The 13,041-nt window shown below is 39.9% G+C and overlaps 1 long non-coding RNA gene and 2 other non-coding genes across 3 annotated transcripts; 2 read left to right on the top strand and 1 right to left on the bottom strand.

The window, feature by feature from the left end:
* The first annotated feature begins 77 nt into the window (after nt 1-77).
* On the top strand, nt 78-5,047 carry LOC146681848 (uncharacterized). The gene is made up of 3 exons (XR_014918062.1): nt 78-154; nt 3,322-3,379; nt 3,574-5,047. It is a non-coding gene; the product is annotated as an uncharacterized LOC146681848 (long non-coding RNA).
* A 5,031-nt stretch (nt 5,048-10,078) lies between these two features.
* LOC146681847 (5S ribosomal RNA) lies at nt 10,079-10,197 on the bottom strand. Its single transcript, XR_014918349.1, has one exon. It is a non-coding gene; the product is annotated as a 5S ribosomal RNA (ribosomal RNA).
* Nucleotides 10,198-10,516: 319 nt separating this feature from the next.
* LOC146681846 (5S ribosomal RNA) lies at nt 10,517-10,635 on the top strand. Its single transcript, XR_014918342.1, has one exon. It is a non-coding gene; the product is annotated as a 5S ribosomal RNA (ribosomal RNA).
* Nucleotides 10,636-13,041: the final 2,406 nt, after the last annotated feature.

The raw sequence follows: 13,041 nt of genomic DNA, 5'->3' as shown, positions 1-13,041 counted from the left end.
AAGATAACTCGAAATTTCGAGTTAAGTATCCTTTTTTTTTTTTTTTAGTGGCGGAAACGGGCTTCCATAGAAGATCGCTGATGAGGAAAAGCAGAAAGAAATAATTTAACTGAGCTTGAAATGAAACAAGAGCTAGCGAATCTCTGCTGGACAGGTAATTACCGCTGTTTGGTTTAATATTCTATTTTAAACAGTGTAACTATGAACTAAGACGAATACGGATCATATATTTTCATACAGTTATGTTCCAGGTTGATGTTTGCGTGTCTTCACTGTAAAGACCGCAGGTTATTGGAGAGTGCCTGAAAGGAATATATGCGCCAAGGATCATTTAAAAAATAATAATTAAAGTAAATGAAACTAACTAAAAACATGTGTCATTACTTTCTTATTCCTTTTAATGATGACTTTTAAAATCATTAAATGATAAAAGAAAATAAAAATAAAAAATCAATATCAATATAACAGCTTCCAAAAATTCAATATCAAAACCAGTCTAATTTTTACTTTAGTAAATATTTTGAAACTTTTCAGAGAGGCACGGAGGACATGTTGAACAATAATATTGTGTAATTTTTAAAAGTATTACTTGATTTTTTTAAAACAGGAAATTGTAATCATTTACATACATTTGGTAGCATGTAGACATTATGAAGGGGCTGCTTTACCTAATAATTTTTTACATTCACAAGATTAAACTTGACTTTTTTCACGAAGACACAAATAAAATTGTGGAGTTTGCTGGTAAGACCTTATAATCTTAGAAATATTTGAATATGCCTGCATAGCAGCTCATTTGCGGTGATCGTGGCTCAAGAGTTGGGAGTTCGCCTTGTAATCTGAAAGTTGCCGGTTCGAGCCCCGGCTCGGACAGTCTCGGTTGTTGTGTCCTTGGGCAAGACACTTCACCTACTGGTGTTGGCTAGAAGGGTCGATGGCGCGATATGGCAGCCTCGCTTCTGTCAGTCTGCCCCAAGGCAGCTGTGGCTACAACTGTAGCTGCCTCCACCAGTGTGTGAATGACTGGGTGTGTAAAGCCCTTTGGGGTCCCTAGGGGAGACTAGTAAAAGCGCTATACAAATACAGGCCATTTACCATGTGACAGAAGTTTTTATGTAAAGTAGTGGAAATTAACAACAAGTCATTTAAATAAATTTGATGATTTTTTAAACTCTCAGTTGATGAGTTGATGAGTAGGGCAGGGTATCGTCACTGATTTCTAGAATCGATTCGCTTCCAATTCACAAGGTACCGAATCAGTTCGATCCACGATTCGATTCGATTTGAATCTGGGAAATTTGGACAGTCAGAAATATTATAATTCAGATCAGTACAGTACATTTTATTGTATCTATAAAAAGGAAGCTGACACACACAAGACGTTATCAGAGGTGTGAGCGTCACAGCAGATGCCTTTGTGTCAAAGTAGCTGAAGATAAAACACAGAAAAACATGAAGGTGGTTTTACTGTTCTGGGATTTTATAAAAATATTCTGCAGTACATCAAAAATGAAAGAAAACCATTAATCAACATATGAACGTTACCTCTGACATTACCGCGGTTTTATTAGAGACACGGCTAAGCGTTTTGCATTTTGCATAATTTTAAAAAGTTTACATTTGTTTAGTATTGAACGGCAGAAATTGGGTTTTCTTTTCGGAAGTAAGTAAAACAGCAGCTGACAGCCTGTAAACAACGGTAGACTTCTGTGTAACAAGCAAGACAACAGACAGACAGAGAGAGAGAGCTGTGCATCGTGGTGGAAGCAAAACAGCAAAAGTCAGAGTGAATTCATGACGATGTTTATGTGAAGCGTAGTTTGCTGCTTCGTTTGCTGCTGGTTCAGTCAATGTTGTTTGGAGAGAGATAAAACTAACAGCTTTATGATCAGCGCAAAAAGGGCGTGAACACAAAGCGCGGACCCGCCGACAAATCAGAATCAGCGAGCTGTCGGCTTTCAGCCCCGACTGTGAGAAAGGCGACATCTAACTGATTCTGATCCGCGCTCCGCGCTGTGTGTTTACATCTTTGTGCAGAATCAGTGTTCCTGCTCTCATTTACTGTCTTAGCTGTTTGGTGGTTGTTGAAAGTTTGTGATCTTTCACCAGAGATTCTGGCATTTTGGGCAAAATAAATTTATATTAAAAAAAATCAATTCAGGATTTTAATGGATTGATTTCACGTTATCCAAGCCAGAATCGATTTTAATCGATAAATCGATTATAAAAACCCACCCCTATTCATGAGGTGTATCTAAAGACAACTTCTCTACTTGCATCCACACATTGAACCTTACAGAGGGAAACGGTCATTGCACTCAGTCATGACAACATTCTTGCTAAATATAATTATTTATATTATAAAGATATGAAACTTTTAAGCAAACTTTTCCAAATGAGGACACTTACCGTACTTTTTGCTTTACTGATCAGTGGTTGGTTGATTAACCTGCAGGAGTTCAGGCACGAGTCAGTCGTCTGGAACAGCGGATGGTGAAGATGTCTTCAGTAAATGAAATGCTCTAAAGGGGAATTAAAATTGAACATTATTTGAACATAAATAAAAAAAGATAGGCCTCTGCCTGTGCATGCACATTTCTTATGCACGATATTCATGGTCACAGAACCCAGATGATGCATGTTTTAAAGCCCATATCTGGTTAGTGAATGTGAGTATAAGTGTGGCAGGAGATCGAGTTATTCAAAATAAACATGCTGTCTATAAAAGATTTTAAATATGCAAATAAAAAGTTCTTACCAAACGAGGAGTCAAGATGAGCAGAGACCAGGTCTAGTGCAGCTCAGCTGTTGTTAAATTCTACCCGAGCAGGTTGGAGCTCATTTGTGTCACAGACAAGTAAAACTTTGGGGGCTTCAGCTTTTAAACATTTCAGCAGCCCCACCTTAAATTAACTAGCATCAGTGTCTACATCACCAGCCCACCAGTTAGCACTGCTCTGTTTGTGGTTCAGAACATGCTGCAAACATGATGTGAGGACCAGTGACCACAGCTGCAGATGCAGGTTGTCTTTCATAGCTCGCGTTACAACAATTGCAGCTATTTTTTTTTTCAATTCAATAAACCACATGTTTTAAAAATAAGTAAATAAAAAAATATTGACATTTGTGAAAAAAGTGCAGAAACTGCCTTTTGGCTTAGTTTTTGTTAAGTAAATAATGGCACGGTGTAATATATCACGTGTTGTTATTCCCCTGATGTTGTATACACCTAATTTTAAAGTGGGCACTAAGACTCTATTGTAGAGTCTGACAGCAGCTGGAAAGATATCTGAAATTTCTCCTCGCACACTGTTGTTGCAGCAGCGTGTCACTGTAGGAGCTGCTCAGTGCTGCTAGGATGACCTGCATGTGGTGGGAGGTGGGTTTTTGTTTTATTTTTAATATCCTGTCCTATCTGCCAGCTTTTGCAATCAGAATTGTGACCTGAATGCATTGTGGTGCAGAACACATTTTGCTTTTGCAAGATCAGCTACTTAGAATCTCTATAGGCTCCTCTTGTTCATGTGACTATGTTATCTGTTTATTTATTCATTTCTATTTGTGTTATTTCAGTTATTACACTGGTATAGTATGACTATGTCACCTGCAGCCTCCAGCAGTACCAGTTACCTGAGACCACACATCTCAGCGACGTGTGCGTGCCCATCCCAGCAGGGGAAAGAGGGAAGCCCCAGCTGTCCCAGCAGAACACACCATAAAAGATGATTGATGTCACCCCAGAGTCATAGACGGTCTTCAGAAACTCCAAAACAATTGAATCTAGCCTTCTAGGTGTCCATCAGGTGTGATGTCAGAGCCACCAGCCTGCAGCTGTTGTTCATTTACATCTGCCTAATTGATCATTTATCCTCAGCACACTTTTCAGTTCCCTTGCTGAAATTGGACAATATGTAAAGTCTAAATTCAAACAAAGGTTGGGGAAACCTGCACTGAGCTGAGACAGAAGAAGTCTGAAGTCGAACTCGGATGAGTGACAGAGCGTTCCTGCTACTGAAAACTCTACGCCCAGATGAACAAAATGAACTTTTCGGGGCAGGTCCCCAGATGTTTTCTCTTCTCAGAATCCTCTTCACAGATCGTATCTCTTTTATCTGACATACAGTCATGTGGAAAAGAGTGTTTTCATGGGAATCTATAGAGTACTCTGAAAAACTAAGCACTGTACATGAGTGAGTAGCTTGCAGAGCCACCTTTTAGCAGCAGTAGTGTCACCAAATTGTTTCTGTATGACTCTTAGTCTGTCACACGGTTGTTTTGGCTGACGTTTCTTTACATCGTTTCGTCAGTTCATTGAGGTTTGTGGTATTGTTTATGTAAAGCCCTCTTAAGTTCCCAGCACTGTTTTTCAGGTTGAGGTGTGGACTGTGACCTGGTCATTGCAACACCTTGATTCTGTTGTAGCTCTGCTGATGTGCTTGGGATCTTTGTCCTGCTGCATTACCAAAACTCAGTTTTGACTGTAGACTACTTGGTATACAAGGGACTTCATGGAAAACTCAATGACTGCAAGGGCCCAGGTTCTGTAGCTGCAAGACAAGCTCAAATCATCACCCCTTCACCACCATGCTAACAGCTGGTATGCGGTGTTTGTGCTGTTATGCTTTGCAAATTTGCTACTAAACTTGCAGCCATGCTGTCATGCTGTTTTTAGAGAGCAGAGACTGTCTCCTTGCAACCCTTCCAAACAAGCCACACTTATTCAAACTTTTTCTAATTGTCATGGCCTCTAACATTTAACTTGCTTACTGAGGCCTGTAGAGTCTGAGATGTAGCTTCTGGATTTTTGAGCTTTTTCTGAGAACTGCACAGTTTGACCCTGGGGTGAATTTTCTGGGTCATCAGTTCCTGGGAACATTTATGACATTGTGTTAACAAACACCTGAATACTCCAGACCAGCAAACTGACAAAATGTTTGCTTTTATAGAGCTGCTCACATATGCTGATGAGCAATTATTCAAATGCAGTGGATTAGCAGCATCTGGCTGTTAATCACCTTCTAATTTGCATTGAAGCAATAAAGGTGCTTTCTGAATAATATGAGCTGTCTGGTGTGGTATTCATATTTAAAGTGAATAATCAGAATCAGATTACTTTAATAATCCCTAAGGAAATTATGTGGATTACAGTTGCTCCAAGTGTGTGTGTGTGTGTGTGTGTGTGTGTGTGTGTGTGTGTGTGTGTGTGTGTGTGTCTGTCTGTCTGTCTGTCTGTCTGTCTGTCTGTCTATCTATCTATCTATCTATCTATCTATCTATACACACGAATCACACAATCACAAATATCAAGAGGTGAAGGGAAATGTGTGTGACTGACATTTACAGTTATTCTCAGTCGCTTTGGTGCGTTTCTCAGAACACCATTAACATTTGCACAGCAGTTAGTGCATTTCCCAAAACAATTAGTGCAAACTGCAAAACCTAGTGGATAGCTTGCAAAAGCACGTCACATGCACAGAATTGATTATCCATACCTCAAAAGCAAGTATCCATGTCAATGAAACTGTCAGTGCCATCAAAATGAAAAGTCTTGACACCATCTTTATGAACAAGATAGTCAAATGGCATTGTCATGTTTCCACTATGACAGTTTATAATTTCAGTGTTTCCCATTGCAAAAACAATTGGTGACACCTGAAAATGCTGACGACAGCACTATGGCCTACCTGTACAGCCATCTGAAATGTGCAGTAAAGTCACTGTAGATGTTATGGGAGTCTTGGGAGTAACTGAGACACTGAATACGTACGTTTCACATTTCCATTGTGTAGAAGTGTTTGTAATCCTACAGAATTGTGCAAAAGAAAAATATGCTACAGTCACTTGTTCACTGTAGAATACATGTAAACATAAAATCACCCATTTGGTAGAGCTGTGCACTAATGTGAACAATAAACAGCACATGTAACAGTACAGTAAATCATTCTGGCACATCCAGACGTTCCTGTCTGTCTGGCCACATATGTTCATCTACATCACAACAGATGTTATCCCTCGCAATGCAGCGAGGAAAGTATCTCCTGGAGTGGCGAATCCATCCTCTGCAGGACCCTGCTGTGATGTCGTCACATGCTGCATCCATGGCTGCTAGCAGGGCCATTTGCTCATGTGGATTTCATTTTTCTTGAGTACTCTGTCAATTGTTGAAATTGGAACAGATTCAATATTGCCAAATACCGTGTAATTCTCTATGACAGCGCTTTGTATGTCTCTCAGCTTTATTGCATTGTTTGCAATGACCATTGCACAAATGGCTTCTTCTTGCTGTGGGGTAAGAAGGGGCCCTCTTCCGCCTCCGCGAGGTTGTCTTACAATCCTATGTGGTGCAGAGTGAACTTTTTGTGAAATTGCAAATACAGTACAGTAACATGTGATGTGTCTGAGATGGCACAGTACAGTACAGTGTATTACTGTTTGCATACCTGTTTTCCCTACGGAATGTTTGAATGATTGAACTGACAGTAGTTCTTCCAATATTGGGTTGCACCCTTCGACCAGCCTCCTCCATGGTGAGGCCGTGATTGACAACATGGTCCACAATTGTAGCCCTTATTTCATTAGGAATCCGCCTATATCTGCCTCTTCTCCCTCTTCCCCTTCCCCTTCCTCCCCGCATCCTCACCCCTCTTCCACGTTGCTGACCTTCCATTTTGTGTCACAGAAGTGTAGAAATGGTACACACTAGCTCCTGCGCAGTTTATATATGCTTGCCAATTGGGGATTCACAGGATTCATCCATAATTGACAGTGAACAAGTTGTTTGTCATTGGTTACAACTAAACTTTCACACGCCTCCTCATGAGTGACAGCTGTAATTCACCCGAGATCAATTGTTCAATTTCGGAGACATTTCCAGGAACAATGATACAGAAAGGTATAGGATTTGCTTGACAGATGGCCAATATTTGGCATGTGATAACTAGTTCAACAATTTTGTGTGTGATGACTCAAGCAATGGATGTATGACTATTCGTTTTATTGGGAACGACTATTCAGCATCCATAGGTATGATTACTTTTGACTGACATGACATAAGCAAATGGAAATGTCAGAAAGCAGCAGGGAAATGTATGGAAGCAACTGATTCATGTCCAAAATCATTTGCAGTTTGTTCAGAGAGAGGAGAAATTGCTACTATGATGTGCACAAATGACTGAGTGTTGTGGAGGTTGAACTAATAGTTATGAGAATTTCAATTCTGATCTGAGAAACGCACCAAAGCGACTGAGAAAAACTGTAACTCTAACTTGTGAATTATGTCATTTGTTATTTTACTGTAGAACATGTGCCAGCTGGTATAACTGTATTAGATGGAGGAGTTGTGCAGGGAGATGGCCACGGGCAGGAATGATTTCCTGTGTTGTTCAGTGGTGCATTTGGGTAATCTCAGTCTCTCATTGAATGATCTTCTTTTCTTGGACGACATCTGCCCCTCAGACACCCTGAAGGAGTCCATCTCCATCTCCACTCATTACTGGCCTTGCGGATCAGTTTGAGTCTGTTGGCACCTGTGACCGTCAACCTGTTGCCCCAGCATGCAACAGCATAGAGGATGGCACTGGCCACAACAGATTTGGAAAAAATCCTGAGCATTGTCCTCAGAAAATAGAGACGACTCTGGCCCTTCCTGTAGAGTGAAGCTGTGTTCTTAACCCAGTCCAGTTTATTATGCATGTATACTCCAAGTCCAGTTAAAAGCATCAGCAACTTAAACATAGTTTTGAAATATACAATTTATATTTTTCAATTCATATTAAAATTGACTGATTAAAAACGTTTTTATAGAGATTAAAAAACATTCCTGCTTAGATTTAGTCCCAATGAAATGATGACTGTAAAGTTTTAAAAGTGAAATATATAAAGGTAAACTCAAAAGTTGTCAAAAACAGCCATTTATAACCTTGACTTCAGAGTTTTACATGACACAAAGTGTTACATTATAACATGTAGTTAGTGTGATAACATCTAGAGTTATTGCATTCATAGAAGTTTCTTCTGCTCTCAGAACAGATTCAGTTGTTCACAGTTTCGGGTCACGGTGCATTACCAGGTTGCAAACACTCACAAGGTGTTGAGTTGTGGTCACGAAAAGAACAAAGTGTTTAAAGACAAGTCTCTGATGCAGTGTCATCAGACTGTTGACAAACCCTCAGTCTAACCACACTGTGACAGCAGGCCTTTGCTGAAAGTCACGTTTTGCATTGCTTCTCATGAAATGTTTTCTGCTCTTTATTTCACTTGACTTGAATATATTTACTTGAACAAACCTCTGATGTGTAAATCAGATCCAACTGAATGTCATCAGAACATATAATAATTTTTTTTCTTTTGGTAATAAGTCAAGAATGAGGATTTTGAGTATCATTGAATATAAAAGTTTTCCATCTCAGGGGGTCAGTTTCTATGTTGGATTGTAAACTCACTTTAGTGCGGTAGTCCTCCTCCTTCATTATTCATCCATGATCACTGATGAGAAGTTAATAGGCATTAGCCATGTCAATTTAAGACATTGTACAACCTCATATTAAAAGATATTAATGTGTATACTTTTTAATATTTCACCATGAGATCAAAGCCCATCTCTGACAACAACAAGACGGCCTACCTGAAGGAGATTAGGAATCTGGAGAACTGGTGCCAGAGGAACAACCTCCTTCAGTAAGACAAAGGAGCTGATAGTGGACTTCAGCACTAAGCAGGAGAGGAACTACCAGACCCTCGTCATCAACGAGTGCCCAGTGGAGAGAGTGGACAGCTTCAAATACCTCGGAGTTCACATCACGCGGGACCTGTCATGGTCCTGTCACATCAACACCGTGGTGAAAAAGGCCCGTCAGCGTCTCTACCACCTCAGACGCTTGAGAGACTTCCAACTGCCCTCCAAGGTGCTCAGGAACTTTTACTCGTGCACCATAGAGAGCATCCTGGCGGGAAACATCTTAACCTGGTTCGGGAACAGCATCATGCAGGACAGACGAGCTCTACAGAGGGTTGTGCGGTCAGCTGAGCGCACCATCCGCTCCGAGCTCCCTGACCTGCACTCAATCTACAGCAGGCGGTGCTGGACCAAGGCCAGGAAGATCGTGAAGGACCTCAGCCATCCCAACAACAGACTGTTCTCTCTGTTGAGGTCAGGAAAGCGATTCCGCTCCCTGAAGACCAACACAGAGAGACTGAGGAGGAGCTTCTTCCCGCAGGCGATACGGTCTCTCAATCACACCACCACACAGTACTGACCCACACATATGGTTCTTACACACACACTGGACATTCTGGACATTGTTTTCACTTCATCACTTAAATCACTTTAAGCATATTTGCTCTGCACAAGACATAATGTGGATTGCACAACACTGGACATTATATTTCTTCATTTCCATACATTTTCATATTTATTTCCTATCTTATTCATAGCCTTTTCTTTTTTCTTTAGGTCACGAGCAGTTGTGTAAGCATTTCACTGCATATCGTACTGTGTATGACTGTGTATGCGACATATAAAATTTGAATTTGAATTTAATGGGATGTTGAAGCTCTTCTAAATCCTCACCAGGTTTTGCTCAAATGCTACTGATATAAACTCACAATATATCGGCAGTAAATAATAGAGAGGAGAAAGGAGGAAACAAAAGCCAATTATAAAGTTAATAGGGCTGCTTGGAGCCATATCAACAGTTTAAATGATAAAGTTACAGATATCAGGGGGAGAAAATAAAACAACAGCTGTGGCTCATCAATAAGGCTCTGCAAAATAGAAAACAGGAGGGAGACTGATATTTACTGTGAGTAAATATCAGTCTTCCTCCTGTTTTGAAACCTAAAGTTAGGAAATAATAATGATGCTCTCTGACATCCACAAAATGTCAGACACTTGACACAGAGCTAAACCTCTGCTGGAAAATACACACCAGAAAAGTAGATAGAGTGAGATGATTATCAACTTTTGCACAAAAGCGAAATGCCTTATTTTTATAAGCATTTTAATGAAGTTTTTTTTTCTGGTTCTGTTTTCTGTGAGTGACCAGCAGCGCCCTCTGCAGTTTGTGTGTGGAAGTGCAAAAGCGTACAGCACCTGGTATTCCCAGGCGGTCTCCCATCCAAGTACTGACCAGGCCCGACCCTGCTTAGCTTCCGAGATCAGACGAGATCGGGCGTGTTCAGGGTGGTATGGCCGTAAGCGAAAGCTTTGCTATATAAAGGGCATTTTATAAGTGGCAAGTGTCTCACAGTTTGATATATATTATTGTGCCAAGCTTTATATGTTACAGCGAAAGCATGCAGCTATTTGTTGTTAACTGCAGCTTCAACACTGAGCTGCAGAAATACTTTTCCCACAGTAACATCTCCATAATAACATATGTAAGATTATTATAGAACCGTGTGTTTTGTAATTCAAACATTTTTGTCGTTTGGAGACTTTAACTTCTATATAGAAGAGAAAACGTGTGCATGTGTCATCACAGCATGTTTAAAAAGGCTGTTTCTGTGCTCTTCTCTCACTTACGGCCATACCACCCTGAACACGCCCGATCTCGTCTGATCTCGGAAGCTAAGCAGGGTCGGGCCTGGTCAGTACTTGGATGGGAGACCGCCTGGGAATACCAGGTGCTGTAAGCTTTTGCACTCCTACACACAAACTGCAGAGGGCGCTAAAACTGTCACTACTCCTTCCTGTAGTCTCTAGCTTCCTCCTGCTTTCCTTGAAGCACAAAAGCGCCTCAATGATCATTTCCTACATGCTAATCAAGGAATATTTAAGGAATATTTCCTTTTCACAGTAACTACTATAAAACCCAGAGCAGCACCTCACTGTCAATAACAGATTAAACGCACAAATCACAGTACTACTGCAGAGTATAACATGGAGACAAGTAAGAGAGAAAAAACAACAACAAGATGTGACATGTTGAATTTAATATAATTATAAAAAGCAGAAACAGTTTTGGTTTATAGTTTACAGAATTTTACAGGAAAAAAAAAACACTGCGTCATATTCATATAAATGCACCGATCTGACAGACTTGCACAGGTACAAAGCTTTTGGCTGTCATATTTTCCTTTTTAAAAAAACGGCATCTTGAAATATAAAAATGTGCTCGACAGTCCTGCTACTTTAACCACAAATCATTTCCTGAAACTCGGGAAAGTGTCCCTGTGGCTGAAAATCACACATCTTCATCATATTTGGAGGAAGCGGCTTGCAGCTCTGGTCGGTAAGATGTTTCCCTGGAGGAGAGAGAAGGACATTTGAGAGATTGATGACTCACAAGAGTCTAATCACATCAGTGCAACCAGTGGCTACTTGTATTAGTTTATTAATTAGAGATGAACCGATCTGATATTACGTATCGGTCTGATACTGACGTAAATTACTGGATCGGATATCAGAAAGAAATTTTTAAAAAATGTAATCCGATCCATTAAATATCAAAAAAGCACCTGACAAAACTTGCAACATGGCATAACTCGGCTCATAACCGTAGCACGTCCGAGCAGTGTGCTCATGTGATAGAGCAGCTGTGTGTATTTGTAGCCTCGCTACCAAACCAGCATTTCATCTCCGTGGAAGTGATCCCAGAGAGAAGTAAAGCAAATGTGTAAGTTCATCTCTGAATGTTTGTAAAGCATTCCCACGTTAAGCTTAACAACCGATATATGGAGCGACTGCCTCTTCTCTCTCCCTCCCTCTCCTGCTGCTACTTCACTCATGAAACTGATCAATGATCAGCTGATCGGCTTTTCTGTCGCCAGTCCGTCTCTCTTGTTTGTTTTTGGCCCACTTTCCACCAGAAAGAGGAAACCAGCAGCTGAACAACAGCAGCACGTTTAAGCTTGATAAGCTGTTGTTAGAATTTATTTAATATTACTTTCTACACCAGGAGCTGACAGCTGGTAACTGTGCAGGGGCAGATCTAGCAAAGTTTAGCCAGGGGGGCCGATAGGACATTAACAGGGAAAAAAGGGGGGGGGGCACAGAGACATACTTTTCTTTTATTTAAAATGTCTCGCTTTTAATAAATAATCTGATGTAAAATGTATAGAAGTCCATTACTGTATATAGTAACTATTAAGTCTAATATACCCTAGTAAGCTGTAGTACTTTTTCCTTTGGGAACCATCTGTGCAGTCTGCAGTTCTGTTGAAGAAAGATGTTGAATCTATTTAATTATTGTGGAAAAATAATTGATTTCTGTGCATTTTATTTCACACTGCATCAAATCAAAGTTGATTACGTCGATTAAGCATCATGAAGTGGAGGGTGATTCCCTGGTTTTTTTTTTTTTTGGGGGGGGGGGGGAGGGGGGGCGGGGTTTGCTGGGAGTTTTAGAACCCTATTAGTTGCTTACTCTTTAAAATACCAGAATAGGGAGGATGGAGTAGTTTTAAGTTTATTAGATTGATCAGTATTGTTGAACTATGAAATATTTTGGGTGCAGTGTATTTTTTGCATACAGGTATAACAGAATAACTTTAGTGTTTCTTTGTTTTTTTTTAACTTGAGTATTAACTTATACAAAAACCAGCAAGATATTAAAAAAACAGTTTTATTGATTAAAAAACACACTATATCGGATTCATATCGGTATCTGCAGATATCCAAATTTATGATATCGGTATCAGACATAAAAAAGTAGTATCGTGCCATCTCTAGTTTGTATACTTTCTGCCCAGTTTGACCCATTTAGCAGAAGTCTGCCTGTTTAAGGCTCTGATATCTATTCTGTATGACTTAAAGCAGTTATGACATGGTCTGATTTTCTCACCCAATAAAGGAATATTTTATATATCAGTCTACTCTTCATTCTATCAGACACAGTTATTACAGCTCGTACATTTTGTTTTTACATATATGTAAGCACTGAGTCAAATTTAGTAATGCCAACATATTAAAAGAACAATATTTGTCTCTTATATATAATACATCTATATATACACTGTTAAAGATACTTGTCTTTGAGTGAAGATTTAAGGTGATAGGAAATATAAATAACTGCAACTTGAATCTTTGACCCCGAGTTCAAG

This window comes from Copadichromis virginalis, linkage group LG23, assembly GCF_057382275.1.
Source record: "Copadichromis virginalis isolate Kocher_CV1m ecotype Utaka linkage group LG23, C_Virginalis_male_GT1.1, whole genome shotgun sequence".
Classification (NCBI taxonomy): Eukaryota; Metazoa; Chordata; class Actinopteri; order Cichliformes; family Cichlidae; genus Copadichromis; species Copadichromis virginalis.
Note: the sequence above shows the minus strand (reverse complement) of the source record. Positions and strands in the feature narration are given on the sequence as shown.